This window comes from Apodemus sylvaticus, chromosome 6 (genome assembly GCF_947179515.1).
Source record: "Apodemus sylvaticus chromosome 6, mApoSyl1.1, whole genome shotgun sequence".
In the NCBI taxonomy this organism is placed as follows: domain Eukaryota; kingdom Metazoa; phylum Chordata; class Mammalia; order Rodentia; family Muridae; genus Apodemus; species Apodemus sylvaticus.
The window spans coordinates 40,541,002-40,562,271 of record NC_067477.1 but is presented as its reverse complement, the minus strand read 5'-3'; the positions used below and the strand labels follow the sequence as shown (position 1 = coordinate 40,562,271).

The window sequence follows — 21,270 nt, the reverse complement described above, 5'->3', positions numbered from 1 at the left end:
AGGGAGTCTAAGGCATGGCTTCCACAGGACCAGCACTCAGGAAGAGCAGAGCCTACGCAGGAGCCAGGACTGGGTTATACGTCTCTAGCCCCAACCCTGTGGTCAGTATCTGCCATCTCCATTCTACGTCCGAGAGGCTTCAGAGTCACCCCGGCAGCGCCCCAGCTCAGGACTGAATGTCCTAGCACAGGAGCCTGTGAGGGGCATGTGTTTTAAGGCTCCATGTCTAAACAAAAGCAACATCCTGGCAAACAAGATCTTAGTATAGAGATGTGCAGAGCCCTCTGTGCTGCTGTGAAGTGAACCAACCTGAAACATATGCCTCAGTGTATATTTTTAAAGCATTATGTCACAATCTATAATAAGTTTTGGTATAAGCCTTTTTACATGAAAAAGTCTGTATACTGAAAATCTAAATGAATCAGGCATCATGCTAAGTCCTGGGAGTTGAAAAGGAAACTGAACTAGAATTCATAAAGATGTTTCACCAGCAGGAGAAAGCCAGAGACCTTTGCTATCTCTTACAAGCCACACATATGCTTTGGTTCTTTCTAACTTCTCTTCTGTTTGTTTGTTTGTTTGTTTGTGTGGTTTGGTTCAGTTTGGTTTTGGTTTAAAAAGGAACCCAGTATGTTCCTGGCTGGCCTTTGTCTCACACTATGAGCCAAGGATGCCTTGATCTCTGGATACTTGTGCCTCTGCCTCCAGCACTGGGACCACAGGCGTGGCTGATGTGCACTGGGACCACAGGCGTGGCTGATGTGCACTGGGACCACAGGCGTGGTTGATGTGCACTGGGACCACAGGCGTGGCTGATGTGCACTGGGACCACAGGCGTGGTTGATACACTCAGTCTCTTCATCCCTTTTTGAGAAGGCTTTTTACTGTTAACCAGGGAACACTAGCTAGCCTTTAACTCCTCAGCTCTTGAAATCCTCCTGCCTCAGACTCCCAAGTAGGTGGGAATACAGGTGCATGCCACTGTGTCTGGCTACAGTTCCGTTCTGCCTTAAAGAGACTTTGCAATATTAAACTTTACATTTAATTAAATAAGCTATTGATGTGAAACAGGTACCTAAGCAACAGGACCTGCTTTGTTTTTTAAACTTAGATCATCCATGTGCTACTTAAAATCCTTTTATCAGGGAAAGATGTGTATCTCAGTAGTACAGCGCTTGTTTAGTGTGCACGAGGCCCTGATCTAAACCCCAACACAGCAACAATAAATTATGTCCAAAAGATATAGTAGGGGGTGGGGAGACGGCTCAGTGGGTAAATGTACTTACCAAGTAAGAGGGTCTGAGTCAGAATCCCCAGAGCCCACGCCAGGGGAGACACACAGGGCCCCTATGGGAAGATGGGAGGCAGAGCCAGGAGAGTCCCAGGCTCACAGGCCAACAGACCTGGCCACACAGTAGAAAAAACGACAGAGACTCTGCCTCAAATAAAATGGAAGGGGAAGACTGACACACACGTGCACCACGACATGCATGTGCATCCACACATACAAATGCAACCAGACACACACACACTCACACACACACACTCACACAATATAGTCGGCAACTTAATATTAATTATAACTACATGATAATAAGAAGTAGTATGTAAAAATAAAGTTCAATTTAAATTTTGACTATTCTGTCTGTCTTCTGTCATGGAGAAAGCATCTGAAAGACACATAGCTAAATGCTAACACTGGAGATCTCTGTGTAATGGAGTCCAGATGACAGGTTTTCTTTATGTTTATCCATACTGTCTAACTCATCACATTTCTGCATGAAGTTATATTAACATCAAATTTTAAGTCACCTAATAATCACAGTGACTACTATTTCTTGCACACCTTCTATATCCCAGGTACACTACAAGGCTTCCTGTATGTGGTGCCTGACCCACTCTTTCTGGAATCTCTGCAAGCTGCATCACCATTTTACCCACAAGAAAGCTGGGACTCAAAGTGAAGAGTCTTCTCCACATCTAAGCAGAGCCAGGCCTGGAATGTCACTGTGGTGCCTCAGGCTGAGCTCCCCTAGCACATGCTCCTCCCACACAGGTCAGATATTAAACAGTTATGTCTCTACAATATCCCCTGTTTATCTACAGCACTGGGACCATCTTCTTGTCCTGGGACAGTCTCAGATTATATAAAGCTGGGCAGAAACCTCCTCTAATCCTAGAGTTTAGACTCTAAACAAACTAGTGTTCGAAACCCTGCTGGACACGCCAGCCACCCCTGCTGGACACGCCAGCCACCCCTGCTGGACACACCACCCACCCCTGCTGGACACATCACCCCTCCAGGTGGCTTTCTGCACAACACTGTCCAGGTGACAGGTGATTCTCACTGATGTGGTAAAGAAAGAAAACCTACATTTAGAAAGGAAGAGAATTCACAGAGAAACTACCAAGGTTATTACTGACCCTACTTCTGCTCCTGAGGGCAGTGCTCCTTCTACCAGAACTCTGGGGCTTTTAGCCTAAAAGCAAACTACTTGAATACTTTCGGTGCCAGCCTTTTATATCTAGGCCTCTCATCAGGACAGTCTGCTGGTGTGGCAGTAAATGTTTGCTGCCAGACTTTTCTCCAGTCATCTGGGGACTATTCAGGACAAGTATGCACTAAAAGCAGTAGGGTCAAGGCAAGACCTTAGCTTGAATAAGAACAACAGTGCTGGTGGGCAGGACAAACAAGGCCCTCACACCAGGGGTGAAGGCAGTAGAGGTCTGAGGCTTTCTGTGAGTAGTATGCCAGACCCTGCAAAGTCCACATGGCCTGCTCTACTGGCAAACCCATGCAAACCATCAGAACACCAATGTCGTACTCCTGCCAAGTCCAAGATGCTCATAAATGCAAGTGTAAGAAGGAACTCCACAGGGGTCCCTAGGACCCTCGAGGCCTGCCTGCTTTTTCCACAAGAAGGTCGCTCATATGGTGGGAACATGCAACCTGCAGACCCCACACAGCTAAGGATCAACTACACATTATCAATCCAGGACTCCCTCCATTTTGACTTCCAGAATCTTCTCCCATCGGTTCTTCAGACCCTAGGCTACAAGACAAGACCTCTCATTTCCTATGACCTCTAAGGCCCTGTGGTTTTGTCAATTCTTATCTCGCTACCCTTTCCCATCCAGATCTACGGCCCTCCACCCAAGACAAATCACTATTAAATTACCTGTTCTCTTTTCTAAAATGCTGTCTTACCCAGTGATTCTAACCTAGGACAGGAGGAAGGGCCTTGAGAATAGTAGCAAATGCTCAATAAAATAAAAAATAAAGTAGTGACAAATGCTGAAACACACACACACACACACAAAAGCAGGTGTCAAGTCTCAGATCTCAGGGCTCCAGCTCCACTGTGCACCAGCAATCTCAGCCAACCCTGGGAGAAACGTTATTCAATGCCCACCCAATGCAGGAGGAAACCTTTTTACTCCTCCACCAGAGAGGTTCCACTTGTCAGATCCAGAAGAACTCCACATCACCGCATTCTAAAAGGCAGAAGGAACATACGGCTACTTATGGTGCCTACTAGCATACCAAAACTATACCAACGCACACCAGGCTCCCGCAGTACCACAGTACGTGTTACACATTCCAAACTCCATGCCAGCATCCCAGCCCTTCTCCCCCACGCCTTTGTCCTAAACTCCATCTAGCTCATGAACTTCCCTCCCCCAGCTACTCGCTCTCCTTGTAACCTGCTATTTTGGCTACATATTCTTCCCCTTCTGTCTCTGGTCTCTCTCTCTGTCTCTCTCTTCTTTTCTCTTCTCTTCTCTTCTCTTCTCTTCTCTTCTCTTCTCTTCTCTTCTCTTCTCTTCTCTTCTCTTCTCTTCTCTTCTCTCTTGTCTACAATTAAAACCTTCCCTTAATGCCATGGAGCAGTCATGTCATGGAGCAGTTTATACACCACTCACAAGAAAAACTAGATTTCCTTACTCCATCCTTCCATCCTGTTAGAAACCTAGCACCAATGGCTGAGGTGCCTATTAATACATCAAAGCTGATGCTGGCCAGCTCTCCCAGCATCCTTCAGTATCTGAGGCTCCTCCCAGCTCTCCTTACCCAACCCCCTACCCTAAACCTCTCCTTCTTGGGGGGGGGGGGTGGGCTTCCACTTCCCTTCCCCCAGTGTGATCCCTGTGGAACCCAGCCATTTTGGCCTCTTGGCCCCAGGTTGCCTCTGTTGGTTGGCGGCTCCTCTCTTGGGCTCCCTCCCCTCTCTCCTCTCTTGGTCTGGTTCAGTCCTGGCCATACTCAGCCTGGACTCTTGCCTCTGTGTGCTTTCTGCCTATGTCTACAATGCAAATCTCCTCCACACTTTAGGAGTAGCCATGTCCTTCTCCTTTTATTCCATTTTCTCATCCACAGCTCCTGACACAGGTCTGGTATGTGCCACGGAGAGCGTACACATGTGGACCAAGCATGAGAAACAAAGAAAGTGTGCACTTTCATCACGCGCCTCACCTGGGCTTGCCACGTGACTCGACAGCATGGTGTGGATTTCCCTGGCCTTCCTGAGCTGGACAGCAGATGATGAGACAGGGAACTGATGTATTTATAGGTCAAATTCATCAGCCTTGAAAGTGGCTCTGGCCAGCCCCTGCTTCCCGTGGGACTTTACTTTCATCTCCTTGGCCACTGTAGCCCTTCCCAAGGCTCCCACCCTGCTGAGAAAAAGCTGCTTGTGATCCAAACAGAAAAGTCGTGCCAGCTCCCCAGCTCAGTCTCCCAGCATGTGTCTCCTGCCTCTCTCTTTCTCTTATCCTAAAATATAACTGGTCCAAAAGATGTCAGTTCAGACATCTACAGCCATTGCTATTTTGTGGAAATGATGTCCAGATAACACAGTTGGGGCTTGAGCCCTGAGCCCAGCTGGACACAAACATCACTAGTGGGAAACAGAAGCAGGACTTCCAGCAGCCTCCATCTTAATGGAGGGCAGGGATGGGTGGAGAATCTCCTCACACACCTTCCTGCCCTGCTTCCTTCTCCCACTTTCCGAGCAGGGCAGCCCGACTCTTCCGCCCTGACACACCCAGCTATAAACAGGATAAGAATAACTATGAAAGAGGAAGCAAACGGGACCCTTGGTGGTTCTGTCAGCATGTTCCTCTTGCCTGGCACGATGACACACAGTGTGGCTGCTGCACAGACTCCCCAGGATCTTGCAACGCCAAGCTCTGCTTCCTTGGTGAGCACAGAAGAATTCCTGTTTGTGCTCACACGAGCCCCCACCATCTGTGCTTTTCTCCAGTGTGACTTCAGCATTTCTGCTGAGGGTGGACTCTCCTTGGACTTGAGGCTCTCCTCAAAACTATGGAGTTGGTAAAAATGGTTCTGTACAGCTTCTAAGTTCTGTGCAGAAAAGACAGTGCAGTTTCTACCTTGTTCTGAGTACTTTTGCTTGCAGCCTTGAGCTGCCACAGAAGGTGAAGAGCCCTGAGAGGGCCATAGCCATGATCCTAGGCTTCAAAGCCTCCTGGCCCAGGCACCGGACTGACAGCAAACAGTTTCTCTACCTGTGGCCTCACTCTGAGTCTTTGCAGCTAAAGCCCAGTCCACCAAGAGGTAGGGAAAAGACATCCTACTGAGCCTTTACAAATTCCTGACCCAAGTCCTGCAAGCATAATAAAAGGTTCCTTCTTATTCTGGCTGGCCGAATGAAAACAGTAGGTGGCAACTGGAACAGTTAGTTCTATCTGCTGCTACTGGAGAAGCAGCTGCTCTTAGAAATAAAACCTGTAGTAAAGGAGCATTTGCTTGGTGTCAGGTATTACGTTAGTAGCTTACATACACAATAGTAGGGTTGTCTTCATTACAGGAAAAAATAAAAAAAAGAGTTCAGAGATTGAGTGCTTTGCCCATGGCCAGACTACTTGATTGAGAACCCACAGCACTGAAACAGGTTCCACAAAGACAGGCTGTCTACATAAAAGACTTACCTATTTAGAAGTACATGCTTCCGTTCAACATTTCACAGTTGGGAATTTCCTGTTTTGCAGCATACCATCAATGAGCACAGCCCTACCTACCACTGTTGGGGCAAGCCCCCTTCCCTGTTACCCACCCACCTGATTACCAAGACCTCCTAAATCTTACCCCTTTTTAAAAAAAGACCTAATTGCCCCACCCAGGCCTTGTTCTCAACTCTCCTTTGGTCAACTCTAAAGCTATTTATGTTTAGCAAACTATTTTGTATTGTGCCACATAGTTTTCTGGTTGTCTGAGTATGTTTATGCAGTCAGTCTTCAGAGGACTGACAGAGTAGGATGGAAGGAATACCTGTGTTATGCACATGACAGGTGACACGTGTATTTCCTACAACAGCCACACAATAGCAAGCACACCCCACGTTCATCAAGACTTGCCAGGTAATCGAACTGGTTAAGGACCATAACTCACACACAATGCAAATACCCCAGGCATATCACCCAGGATATGGAGCAGAGAAAGGATCTGAAGGTTGCGGAAGCGGTGCCATATATCACAGATACCACAGACACCACAGACCTCAGGGGCAAGGAGGCCCAGATCCAGTGGCAGGAAACATTGGGAGGTACCATTCTGATCCACTGTGTGTCTTTAGTGGCTGTGGAAGGTTGTGAGATACAGAGTAGGCTTTCCTATGAATCCTCCTTATCCTCTCAGTCCAAGAGCAGGCAGGCCAGCCTCAAGCTTTCCTCAGTCACTGTCCTTCACATATGCTGTGGAATATGACAAGCCCTGTTTCCCGAGAGGCGGTCCCTGGGTGTGGGCAGGACAGGAGGCAATGAGTGTCTGGCTTAGCCCAGCTGCAGAGGAGCAGTCTGCTTCCTTGTTGGTGCCATGCCCATAAGTAACCAAAATGTCCAGTGTCTTAGTCGGGATTTCTATTCCTGCACAAACATCATGACCAAGAAGCAAGTTGGGGAGGAAAGGGTTTATTGAGCTTACACCTCCACGTTGCAGTTCATCACTAAAGGAGGTCAGGACTGGAACTCAAGCAGGTCAGGAAGCAGGAGTTGATGCAGAGGCCATGGAGGGATGTTTCTTACTGGCTTGCTTCCCCTGGCTTGCTCAGCCTGCTCTCTTATAGAATCCAAGAGCACCAGCCCAAAGGTGGAACCACCCACAAGGGGCCCTCACCACTTGATCACTAATTGAGAAAATGCCCCACAGCTGGATTTCATGGAGGCACCTCCCCAACTAAAGCTCCTTTCTCTGTGATAACTCTAGCCTGTGTCAAGTTGACAAACAAAACTAGCCAGTACATCCAGCTTGCATGGTTGGGCAAACTCAGAATGGTCTGATTCCTTAGGTGGAGTATCCAGGGCAGAAGAGGGATAGTCTATGCTTTACTCCATGTGGGAATGCAGCTAGGCCTAATGAACAGACTCAAAACTGCTAAGGAGATGTTCTAATGCCTTATTCTCTGTCCACTATGAACTCCCAGGTGAAAAGAAGAGTCTTAAAATAGTTCTTTTAGTGGTAAGGGGGATGAGTCATGGAGGAAGGTCAAAAAAATAAAAGAAAAGAAAAAAGAAAAAGGAAGGAAGGAAAAGACAGACAGACAGACAGGCAGACAGGGCACAGGAAAAAATAACAGCATAGCAAGAGATTCCTAAAGGTGCAGTAGTGGAATCCTTAACTTGGTAGTAACCAACTTCAAAGTTAACTGGACTTGAACCCCACTCAACCAAAGGGAAATCCATTGTGCCTGGTAGTGGAAACCCCATTTACTACGCAGGGCTAGTGAGGTCATGGATCTTTGAGGAGGACCTCCTGTTACCACTTTATTAACCCAGCATGATTTGTAACTGCAGTCTACATATCTATCCTACACTCACAGGCAAGGAAAGCTCCCAGCAGTCGTCAAGAATATGGAGAGCATTTCAGAAAACCACAACTGCTCGAAGCACAGAGAACAACTAACTGACCATGGGATGCCCAGCACCTGTGATACAACTACAATGCAACACTGGCACCGAAAGCTCAGAACGTCTAGGAAAAGGAGGTGGGAAGATTGTAAGAGCCAGAGACCCAAGAAATCTGCGACAGGGAAGCTATACCTTACTATCTAAATAACTTGGCTGCCTAAACAAGACCAAACAAAGACAAAGTCAATGGGCATGCCAATGTGGAAAGAGGAAATTTCACAGGCTCCCATTCCGAACTACAGGCAACCAGTGACTGTTCTCTGTGTGTGTGTGGGGGGGTGTAAGGGGGGCAGAGAGAGAGAGAGAGAATATGAATTAGTTTTTTTTCCCAGGATGAGCCCCCTAGTTGATTATCCAATACCAAGTGGTTGGTCATCCCTGAAATATACATGCAAGCAACACTATACAGACTCAGAAGGCTTTATTAATATATTTATGGGTGTACACACATGCATACACATATAAGGCCAAAAAATTTGAGGTGAAGTATGGGAGAAGTTGAAGGGAGAACAGGGAGAGGGGAATGATGCATTTTTATTTAATTTAGCAAAATGTAGTATCTTATAAACTAATTTTAAAAGATGCACACACAAACACACATATAAATATCTTGAAAGACTCTATTAATAATGCTGCTTCTAGAAGCCACTGACAGTTAAACAAAAATTTCAGTTCTAGGTATGGCTGAAGAGGCTTAGAGGCTCCTGCCACCCTCCTTGGTTACCCACCAGACCCTATCACCTCAGACACTAGTCACCTTGATTGTAAGAATAAAGAGGTCAAGCTGGAAGACACAGAAGCTTCTTGGTGCTGGAGGGCTGTCAGAGTGGCAGAAGATATCAGAGAAAGGCCATCAGCAGTCGGACGAGCTGTGAACCTTACAAACCACAGAAGCAAACCGACAGCAAAGCGTACACAACTCAACAGTACTGGCAACAGGCATTCTTAGTGTAACGAGTCCCTCTCTGACTGGACTTAAGACCTGGTTGTGGGTTATAAACCCATGCTTGGCTTTATAAATCCAGTAAAATAATAAATAAACTAACAAGACCTGCCTACTAGGTATTTGTTTATGCTCACAGACAAGTGTTACTCTCAGCCTTAATCAGTGAACCCTTCTTTCCAAAAGATTTAGTGACTGCTCAAGGACGCCCAGCTGCTCAAGGAGTGCCTCAGTCAATGCTGACTGCTCAGCCCCAGGCAAGACATCGATGCCATCCTCGAAGGTTAGGGAGCAGGACAGAAGAGAGGACAAACAGAATCTAAAGAATGAAAGATTTGGAGAAGGGCGGTGAAACTCCATCTTCTGGGCAAGCCACAATATTTGCAATCATGAACTGACAGCAGCTGCAGCTGTGTCACTGGGTCTGCAGACAGGTGTGGGTCCAGGAGGAGCTTACGGGTGAACTACTGGCTAAGAACAGATTCTGGGATACGGGGATTTATTGCCTTCAGCTGTGAGGCATAGCTCCATGTGGATGGCCCCGTGCGCGCGCGCGCGCGCACACACACACACACACACACACAAAAGTGGGGCACAACATTTAAGAAAACAAGATATGAATCTGAATAGTGATGGGTGGGGGATAAAATACATTGGGAAAAGAGAGTAATCAGAGCGCTTCACATATGCGTGGAAAACTGCTGATAAATACATGTAATTAGTTGAGAAAGAAGGTGGACTGTCCCCTTTTTCCCAAGAAGGGATACCTTTATTCTTCGGGAAAGTCAGCCTCTTCTCCAACACACTACACACCAAATAAAGCACCAAAAAGCTTATAAAGAACGTACAGGTTCCCAGATTCAGGGCTCGTATAAATAACCTAGTCTCACCTAAACTAAAAACTCGCATGTGAGAACCCCAGGGCAGAGCTGTGTCCAGTCAGGAGGAAAGGGAAGACATTTTAAACTAAGTTTGCCTGACTCTCAGTTTTCCTCAGCACCCAGAGCAACATGGCTTCCAATGTCCTCCACAGCCTGCTCAAAGTTCTTAAAAGACTGTCTCCGGGGCTGGCTATGGACACAGCACTTGTGAGGCCTGGGGCTCAAAGTCCAGACACGGACGCTTGCACTCACACACTCAGAGCCTCTGCTACGCCTATTTCTCAGGATTCTAGTCACTGTCCTGTCTCTTTTCCTCCCACCACAGTAGTTCAAAAGTTGCAGAGCATGGAAACCAAGATTCTCACCATGAGCGGAGCCAGGCCGAGCCTGGAACCCGCAGAGGATGTCTCTGCTGACAGCAACAGCCCAGCCATGCTGGTCTGAGAAGACACCGCCCCCCGGGAGGCCTCCTCCCTCCTGAATGATCCCAGTCTCTAACAAGGGTGGCCAAACTCTGCTCAGCATTTACATTACTTTTCAGGTTATTTTTTTTAATCCCATATATGATTATCTGAAACCTATCTATACCTTCTTGGTTTAAATAAAAACAAAACTACAACCCAAACTTGAGGGAAAACAAGAGCCCATTCAAGTAAGGACAGAAGTGACATGGTGACATAGAAACGTTAGTCCAGCTCTTGGAGAGTCGTATGCACAAGCAACTTTGGTCCAGGAGAAATATAAACAAAATGGAAACTGGGATTCATTATTGTGCTTTTGGAGGGGCCAGGGGCCGGGGGCCAGGGGCCTGGGCAGAAGAGGGTGTGACGGATTATATTTTGGGACCATGAGATCTGAAGGTGGCAGAGGTGCCTGCGTAGGGGAGGGGCACTCCTGGAGTTCCTAATGTGAGAACAATGAGCCCACAGAGGCCCCCAGACCAGGTCTAAGGTCCAGGTCAAACTCCATCATGCTGGTTCTGGGGCAGAGGTGTGTCTGCGACTACAATGTCTCCCATTACACCTTGCTCCCAGAGCACAGAGAAACTCTATCGAGGCACACAAGAGCTCAGGACTCAGGCTCAGGCTGAGCCTACTGTATGCTCGTAGGCAAAGTATTCAAAGCCAGGGAACCTCCGTTTTCTCTAATCTAAAATGAGGAAAGTACCGCTGTCTTAGTGTGAGGTAGTTCAGGTCGATACTGTTTCAAGTATGAATGTTTTTTGTTTGTTTGTTTGTGTTTATTGTTACTGCTGCTTTGATATGCGGTCCCATGTAGCCCCAGCTGATCTGGAGCTCACTAAGAGGCTGAGGCTGGTCTTGAACTCCTGCCTCTGCCTCTCAAGTACTGAGATTTCGTGCATGTGCCACCACACCTGACTGTCCAGGTGAAATCCTAAAGAACCAAATACAAAATACGGTTATTCTTCACCCCCATCTCCAGACCATCCTGCTTAATATTGTCTGTGTGACTGGTAAGCTAAGGAAAATCAAAATAATGTCACATCATCTGAAGGAAACATCTCTGAGGAAGGCCTGCCTCTGTAGTAGGAGTTGCACCGCCGCCCTCTCAATGTGTTGGGTCTCTTCCCTTTCGCCAGCTGCTGTGCAGGGGCAAAGACAAACTAGTCTTATTAACTGTAATTAGAAGGGCAGGTCTCCTATGACACTTAAGAGGGTAAACAGCTCTTTGCACAACCAAGCCAACAGCTGAGAGACAATTACTCCTCTGCCCCAGCAGTCCTGTCCCTATGTATGGGTAGCCAGGAGTGTACTGCCTGAACAATTAAAACCTTTGCTCATAAAAACCATACTGCCCACAAGAGCAGCGAGCATTCGACCCTTCCACAGAGCACAGTAAAGAAAGCAAAGGGCTTCCTTCGTGTTCATGACCAAGGACACACACACTTTATTCCCCAAACCGACCTTGACTTTATGAGGCCTTACACTTCCTGATCCCTCCCGTGGGGCATGGGCCCTCTTTCCACTGTCAGCAGCGACACTTTGGACCTAGCTGTGCCCCAGGCAACATAACAGGACTGAAAGAATGGGGATGGAGAGATGCCCAGTGGGGAAAAGCACCTGTAGCTCTTGCAGAGGAGTCAGGTTCGGTTTTCCACACCCATACCAAGGCCCACAAACATCTGTAACTCCAATTCCAGAGACTCCAACAACCTCTTCTCATCACCATGGGACTCAGAAATGCCACCGGAATGACCTTGGCAAGTCACTCAGCTTCTGATCACAACTGTAAGGCTCTATAAACTACTCATATCAATAAACAGAAGAATGACTGAAAAATGCCAGGCGGTGGTGGCACACACCTGTAATCCCAGCTCTTGGGAGGCAGAGGCTGGTGGATTTCTGAGTTCGAGGCCAGCCTGGTCTACAAAGTGAGTTCCAGGACAGCCAGGGCTATACAGAGAAACCCTGTCTTGAAAAACAAAGCAAACAAACAAACAAAAAGAATGATTGAAAACTAAGAATTATCACTATTTCCCCTACCCATAGTCCTTTTCTTCTTCCTCCTAAAATTAGCAGGATGCAGAAACCAGAAACTGTGACTATTCAGACAGCTGGTGTGCTATGATTTGACGGGAGATGAGGCATGCACACGAACAGGAGAACCGCGTGTAAAGATGCAGTCAGTGGGCTCTGCCCACTGGATTCCTGTGGACGGTTTTGCTTTATGGCACATTCACTTGCAAGACATCACAAAGACTCACAGATGAAGGTTATGAGGATTAGTCACTGAAGGTGTCCTGCTGCCCTGATGGCTCTGAGGGATGTGTGAACAATCTTGCCCTGTGGGCAAGACAAAAGGCAAACACTAAGGCTTATGACTACACAAGGCAATCCAAGAATCACATTCCTCAGAGTCCCAGGCTCCTGAAAAGTTTATGAAAGACTCAAGCCAGGCACAGTGGCGAGCTTTTAATCCCAGCATTCAGGAGGCTGAGGATGGGAGATGTCTGTGACTTCAAGGCTAGCCTGGTCTACATTGTAAGTTCCAGGCTAGCCAGGACTATAAAGACTATGGGGAGGGGGAGGTTAGAGAAAGAAAGGGAGAAAAAGAGGGAGAGAGGGAGAGAGGGAAAGAGGGAGGGAGAGAGACAACAGACAGACAGGCAGAGATAGAAAGGAACTAGGGAAAGAAATGGGAGTATTTCCTAAGGACACTGGATTGATGATGCTAAACACCAGGACAGCTGTGTGCCAGCTGCCACATTATGTGAACACTACTAGGGAAGAAGAAAGAACAGAGGAGAGCCAGAAATGCATTTGTTGTCAAGAATTCAGATTAAAAAAATTCTTAAAAGAAAAAAATAACAAAGATGATAAAAACAAATCCTATTGAAATTCTTAAATTTTCATAGAAAAAATTATCAAAAAGAGATGGAAAATTTGACTCCAACTTATTTCTTAGAAGTAAGCTTGGGTTTTAGGAGGGATAGTGACTGATGTCTTTGCTTGTCAATTTTTGTGCTGTCTTGGAAAGAGCATACCAAAGCACACAAAAGTCAAAGTCCAAGGCAAAATTCCCAAGGCACCAGCGTGAAGGGAGACCCGGACGCTGGGAGCAGAGGCCTCGGCTGAGGGACAGGCCTGAGGGTCCACGGGCCGAGAGCCAGAGCTCACTGCGTGTCAGGCGCTGTGAGCTCAGCTGGGCAGTCCGAGCTAATCCTCACCTCCACCCTGGACAATTACACAGGTGATGCTATAATTATCCCTACCCCACATTTGCAAAAACAAAGCTACACAGACTATGTCCTCCATACAAGGTCCTCAGCCAGCAGAGCCACAGGGGACAAAAAGTCAGACTCAGCCATCGCTCATGTGAGTCATCTCCACAGGAACAGGGGTTCACAGCACAAGATGGGGCTCTAAGAAAAACAGCAAATTTGAAGGATGTCCCTGTGTAGAGCACACATGGAAAACACACAGACTGCAGTGCTTAAAACCATGAACATTTCTGGGGCAGCTAGGAGATACTGTGCCCCACACTTGGGGAGCACTGTAAAACACAGAGCTGTTACACACAGAAGGAAACAGTCAAACACACGAGCTTTCCCTTCCAGAATAAGACCACAAAAATAGTGAAAGACCACCCTGGTTATTTCCAAGTCTTAAGAGACTGTAGAACCGCTACATATGCGTTTGTTCTCTTGGGCATCAGCAGTAGACTGCAGCAGCAAAGGGGGGTGGAGGGGGACAGAGAGAGACCCTGCCTTTGTCCTGGAGTGAAAGTATGTTAATTATCAGATGAGGGTCCAGCAGAGCCAGAAAGTGACCAGCTGTCCCACTCCATCAGACCAAAGGTCCTAACAGACGCGACCTGAGTGTCCAAGCACTCAGGTTAAGGCTGAGTCCAGAAGAAACAAGAATCATGGGACTCTTCCCTGAGGGAGCGTGCACCATCCCCAGGAGGTGGTGAGGGTTAACACTTCATGCAGCTTCTGAGAAAACAAACCTGCTCGTGCCTGCATGACAGTGAAACTATGTCCTGGGTCCAACTACAGGCTAGGTCAGCTTAAAATGAGCACAGATGGGAGCGAATTTCTCCTACTTCTTGGCAGGAGGTGGGGGGACACTCTACTGGGCATAGTGCCTGTGCTGGGTTCGGCCATCTTATTCCACATCACTACTGTCTTCTACGTTGCCCACAGCTTAGATTCCTGGATGGCATCAATGCTTGTGTGAGAGCAGTTGATCTGTGCTAACTTGTTTTCTGTCACTGTGATAAACATCACAAAACAAAAGCAACTTGGGGAGAAAGGGGTTTGTTTGCTGCACATCTGTTTCACAGTCCATCCTCAAGAGAACGTAGAGCAGGAACTCAAAGCAGGGACCTGAAGGCAGGAGCTGAGGCCGAGGCCACGGAGGAGCAGAGCTTACCGGCTTTTCTCTCCTCAGCTAACTCAGCCTGCTTTCTTACCTAACCCAGGACCACTTGCCCAGGGCAGTGGTTTGGACCCTCCCACATCAGTCATTAATTAAGAAAATGCCCACAAATGTGCCTAGGGGCCAATCTAAATTTTTATTTATTTTATTTAAAATTTTATTTATTTATTTATTCATTTTCTAAATTGAAATTCCCTCTTCCCAGACAGCCCTGGCTTGTGTCAAGCTGACAAAAAAATAATAATAATAATCAAGATAAAAAAAATCAAGATAATCCCAAAGGGCTGGAGAGATGGCTCAGCAGTTAAGAGCACTGACTGTTCTTCCTAAGGTCCTGAGTTCAAATCCCAACAACCACATGGTGGCTCACAACCATCCGTAATGAGATCTGACGCCCTCTTCTGGTGTGTCTAAAGACAGATATGGTGTACTTACATATAAATAAATCTTTGGGTTGGAGTGAGCAGAGGGCCTGAGTTCAATTCCCAGCAACCACATGACGGCTCACGACTACCTGTACAGCTACAGTGTACTCATATACATAAGATAAATAAATAAATCTTTTAAAAAAAAGATCATTCCAAATCTGTCTGACTCCCAAGCCATCAGAACCTCCATCTCCCACTAAGAAAGTAAGACCTGAGGAGGTAGGAAAAGGAAGGAAGTCACAAGTCAGCTTATAATACATCTAATTCCTGTTACTCACACAGTGCCCTACACAGAGAGCTCCAGGTCCTCCAGAAATTATGGTGACAAGAATCCAGAAAAACACATTAAAACATGCATATGATCCTGAGCCCAGGTGAGGAAGGCCTGTGTTGATTCAGAGTGCAAGAGGCAAATGTAAATCAAAGTCAGAGCCAACCTGAGCCACTGACGGCCCTCGCTTCACTCCAAGGACAGAAGTGGCAGTCAACTGTGTCCTGCTTTCAGATGACAACTGCCCTTGGTCTGTTGTATTCCTATCATGATTCATGTGACCAGAGCATCTTCTGTCTCAGCCAGGCCATCTGTCACAGCCTGACCAGCAATGGGGACAGAGGAGCAAGCGCAGACTCCTGTCAACTGTTTATTCATTAAACTATTCAGCTCAGGGTCTCTTTCAGAGGACCCAGACCCTGGGTGAGTCTGGGCATACTGCAGTCTGCTGTGTGGATGCAGGTGAACCATGTATCACTACCTGCTCCCAACAACAGTTACATTCACTCTAATCCTGGGGAGGACCACAGCCACCATCTTATCCAAACCTCTCACTTTACAGAGGAGTTTGAGGTCTCCAGGTACATGGCAAGAAGCATTCAACAATACATACCTAAGCTGTTAGCTCAAGGATGCAACTAGTACCCAGTCCTTCCACTAACCCAGCCACCTCTAAAACAGATGCCAAAACCACTAACGACCATCCCTGATACTTAAATTAATAAAACCTAAACCTTCTAGCCCTAAAACTACATAGGTTCCAAAGTAAATAGGCCTTATGTTAACAACCCTAACTTAGTGAGAGGAACAGAGTGTGGTTCTACAAGATAACCACTTCCAGGGTCCCACTGGGGACTCAGTGTAAAGATCTCTGGGCCTATGGAAGAGGCTATAGTTTTCTGATTGCACCAGACAGATGATCTCATGGCTTTGCATGCACAAGCAACAGTGAACTACATCACAGAGTGGATAGGCTGAAGCACCGAGTTAAGGATTGAAAATTACCCAGGAGGTGTAAAGGAAAGGAGAGAAAGGGGCAGGCTCTTTTCTTATAATCAATCTTGACCTTGAGTGATGACAAACCCATAGGTCATCTGAAAATGGTGGTCACTACTACTTACTGCTTGTTCTATTTATAGAGAATACAGGGACAGGACTGGAAACAGTGTCTTTACCTCTCAAGGCAGTAGTAGCTTAAATTTGAATGTGGAGAGGCAAGAGAAAGAGTTTTAAGATTCACCTGAAATCAAGAGTCTCCAATTGAAGCCCAGAAATCCTCCCCACCACCCTGCTCACAAGGCAACCTGCCCACCCTGAATGCAACCTTTACTCGTGCCTAAATGATGCCCGGCATCTAAAACTACTGCTGCTCTGCTGTGAAACCCGTGAAGAAGCCTCTGGAGGATGACATGAAAAGGAAAGTAAGCAGGGTCCTAGAGAAAGAAGTGAGGGCCCCAAGAGTTCAGTGTCCCCACTGATGCCCCGGAGAGCCTCAGCTCTGTTGGTCACAGTTAAGGAATGAAGTAGAAGAATCCAAAGGGATTGCCACTGGCACCACCCACCTTCCCAAGCTACAATCTCACATGGGTGGGGGGGTCTCTCCTTCTGGAACCTTCCCACCCCACTTTCTAGACACCAACTGCTCTTTCCTCCTCAGATCACTTTTCTGCAAAAGGTCCCCAGGGAATCCAACAATGCCCCTGCTGAGGCATGCGCCTTAATCATCTTTCTCATTGTACTAATGTCCCCACTGCCCTTCTGTCACCGACTAGCTTTGATTTTAAACTTTTGTGTTAGTTTGGTTTAATCGAGGTCCTTCTCTCTGACCCACCAGGAACTCCTTGAGAGCAGAGCCGAAGCCTAGGTCCCAGCTTACTGTCAACCCCTAACACCCGAAGAAAACCAGGGCCTACGGGTGAGGATCAGTGATAAAGTACTACCCAAGGTCCTGGGGTCAGTCTCCAGAGCTACCAAAGCAAAAGAGGAGGGAGACAGGGAGGAAGGCTGGACGGACTGGTAAGCAGGTAAGCAGGCAGCTCTGGAGGGGGGAGAGCCAGGAAGGACTGGGAAAGGGAAATCAGCATGAATGCAAGTCAGGCTACTGGTCACACTACTTTCTTCTGCAGTCATATTCATCTGGCTTGTCATTGGCTTCACTAGGCTTTATTCAATTACATACATATTTTGGTGCGGAAAGAACCAACCAAACCTAATATTCTGGAGCATGCCTGGAAGCTACTAGCTAAACTTCAATACAGCCTCCTGTGACCAAAAGATAAGTCCAAGTTTTCTTACTATTTGTATACTTTTCCCCAGTAAAATCATAAAAATCTGGTATTTTCTGACTCCTTAAGAGGGAGTTCATGTAGCTGTGAGCCCCAAAGAGAAGAACAAAGAGAGATCCCAGGCACGAGGGCAGGGGCACTGGGCCACCTCAGGGCAGATGTGCTCTAAGATTCTATTTATTATGTATTTGTATGTATTCAATATGTGTATATGTGTGCACACACGTGTGCGTAACACCTATGCATAGAGAGAGCAAAGACAAAGTATACAGAGTCAGTTCTTTTTTTTCTACCTTTACATAGTAGAACTCAGGTTAGGCTTGGGTCGCAAGAACATTTACATGCTAAGCTATCTCACCTGCATGCATATTCATTCTGGAGGCAAATACCCCTATATGAGGGGTACCCGCCTACCTCCCAAGAAAGAAGAGGAGCTGGTGTCTGCACTTGAGACTTTGCTGAATCCCATATCCACTCTGAGAGCGAGTGTGGTTTCTTATTTACTCAGATACAGGAATTCTGCTGTTTTGTTTTGTTTTTATCAAGACACAGTTTCTCTGTGTAGCCTTGGCTGTCCTGGAACTCTAATAAACTAGGCTGGCCTTGAACTCAGAGATCCACCTGCTTCTGCCCCCCAAGTGCTGGGATCACCAGGCACTTAGGGTAGTCTTCATCTTCTTCCAGGCAAGTGTGAGGCCACATCGACAGGCCAGGGTGCCTGTGCCTTACCTGCTCCATCTACAGGCAGGAATGTTACATATCAGAGGTATAGGAAAAGGCTGGAGTCAAGGCCAGCAAACTCTCAGCCATGGACAGTCCGACATGAATTCAGGCAGAGATTTTGGCTAATGTCTAGCTTAGGTACACTCCAGTGTGAGGCCACGGAGAAGAGAGCTGTTGAGTCCCTATGCTGTAAGAAAACTCTTTGGCTTCCTGAGCTTATGAACACTAAGAGAGGCAGTACGAAGCATACATGAACAGAGGATTGGGGGTTCGGGTGTGTGTGGCCCAACTTTGAATTACTTAACAAGTCCTTCATACTGTTAGCCCTGTTTGCATTCTTTGACTGGCTGCTTCTCTTGCAACTCAAAGTCTATGCACACACACTAATCCTGTGTTCGTGTGTGTGTGTGTGTGTGTGTGTGTGTGAGTGAGTGTCTATCTCAGAGGACAACCTCTGGGAGTCATTTCTCTCCTTTCACCATGTGGGTCCCAGGACTTGAACTCAGATCATCAGGTTTTGTCACTACCTGTTAGATCACCTCACCAGTCACACCCTCTAACTTTTTATGGAACTAGCTGACTGTGATTTTGCTGAATGCCTTCATGCCAAACCACCTACCACACAAAATCCTAACATCCATCTACCTACCCCCAAAAGACAAGACTTCCCTTAACAGATCATCCTTCTCTAGTGCCTCTGGTAACAAGGAGCTGGTCTGCCCCAGTGACACATATCCACGTTTATAGGCAGCGACTTTTTACATGTACAAGATGTCTGTCTTCCATCTCAGGGCCTGGCTAACTTCCTTGACTGTGATACTAAACATCTAAGATAAGGGGTTTTCCCTATATAAAACCTCCCTAGTGAAGGCTGCTGGATGCTTCTTCCATAACCTATGCTCACCTGTGCTAACAGACCCTTTCTATTTCCAAGCCCCTTCTTCAGCTAGCACATTCTGGCCAATTAATGTAAGAAAGTGGGTTTAAAAGGGGGCCTCTGAGAAGCTACTGGGCATGGACTCAGCTGAAGGAAGCAGATTTTTTTACACTTCCACTTTTCCTCCTTCAGGCCTGTATCTGGATCAAATGGATGCCCTTCGTGGCCATCTTAGATCAGAGCAGCCAGTGAGGATGGAAGCCAGGTCCTGGAATGATACCAGTAAGAAACAGGAGCCGGGAGCTCTGAACACGCTGTGCAGCTGCCCTGGAATCTGCAGACTTCTTTTCAAAGGCAGATGAGGGTATCTCTCAGTTGCTGTCAGAAACCAACCTACACCCAATGCCAATTACATACTAACAAAGAACACTCTACCCCAGACACATCCCACTGCAGTAATAACGAATGACTGAAGCAGGTGACCAGGATAATAAAACATCCTAATCAGCCACATTTTCCTGAGACTTCATAACAATGTGGTGGCTACCACACAGTCAGCCATATTCTGCTCTTGAGTAGATCAAACTCAACTAACATACACTTTCTGATTGCCCTCATGTGAACATGAGCAAAAATCTAACCCTCTGTAATCCCTAACAAAAGAAAACAAAAGTGTGCCCCATGTCTACAAAACAAGAAGTCACAATTCCCAAGGTGGAGGCAATGCATTTCTGAAAGGACTGCAATGGGGGGACAATGATGCAATCGGCTCATGCTGCAATCACAATCCCAGGCAAACACCACACACACAACTCTTGCTCACATTTAAGATCTACAGCCTATACCAACATCGCACCAGCAGGGTGGGACCATGTTATGTCTTGACAAAGTCCTTTAAAATACTCCGACACAGAAGCCCGCTCCTTCCCCAAGAGCTCTCCGCTTTCAAGGACAGACAGAACCAGAACCCTGGCTGCTGGGAAACAGACATGCGGTCTCCTGCCCTCTCCTGCAAACAGCACGACTTAGCAAGACAAGGTCTCCTTCACAAGAGGCTTAGATTCACAACGATAACCCTGTAGAAGGTAAAACCTTATACGTCTAGCTTCAGATTACGGTCAAAGTTTAAACTTGACCAAAGAAATTGTAAACTTTTACACTTCCATTATCCTGGCCCAGATTTCTTCATGGACCAAATTTTATATAACATTACTGTGCCCTGCCTAGCTCCCTTAGAATGGTAAGGACGTAAGAAAAGTTAAAGAGAACTCAGTTTCTACATCACATTTTCTACCAATGCATCTGCTGCCTCTTATCCCACCACGCAAAGCAACCTCTAGGCTGAAATCAGTCACCAAAAGTTTCCATTCAGTTAGTGTATTTAAAGAACAAAATTTTGAAGAAGGGGAGATAAAATTATAAAATCTCAACAAAGAGAAAGGGGGAAATGAGATTTTACTTCATATAATTCACATCTTTCTCACTCACCATTGAAGTCTATGACCAATTGTTCATATTCTCAGAAAAAGGAAGTTTTCAACTATTAAGGGGGAAGAGGGGAAGAGAATACAAACCAAAGGGATAAGGAAAGCAGAGGCCATTTTAAAGCAATCGCAAAGACTGTCTGTCTGTCTATATTTCTACACACACACACACACACACACACACACACTTCTTAAATGTCTGACAGGACAGGCCAAAAGACACACCTGTCCTCAGCTGAGCAGTGATGCACACACCTTTAATGCCAGCACTCTGAAGGGAGAGGCAGGCTGATCTTGAGGTCAGCCTGGTCTACAAAGCAAGTCCCAGGACAGCCAGGGCTACATAGAGAAGATAAACCCTGTCTAAGATAAAATAAAATAAAATAAAATAAAATAAAATAAAATAAAATAAAATAAAATAAAATAAAATAAAATAAAATAAAATAAAATAACGAAACAGAACAAAAGAGACAAAGAAAAGAAATAAATACCCATTCTCACTAAGAAAAAGAATTAAAAATACTTGCTTCTTTTTTTTTGTATTTTCTACA

The 21,270-nt window shown here is 46.4% G+C and overlaps 1 protein-coding gene across 2 annotated transcripts in view; it reads right to left on the bottom strand.

The window, feature by feature from the left end:
- Positions 1 to 21,270, bottom strand: part of Map3k9 (mitogen-activated protein kinase kinase kinase 9) — a 68,276-nt gene that overhangs the window by 37,085 nt on the left and 9,921 nt on the right. The gene's annotated exons all lie outside the window — the stretch shown is intronic.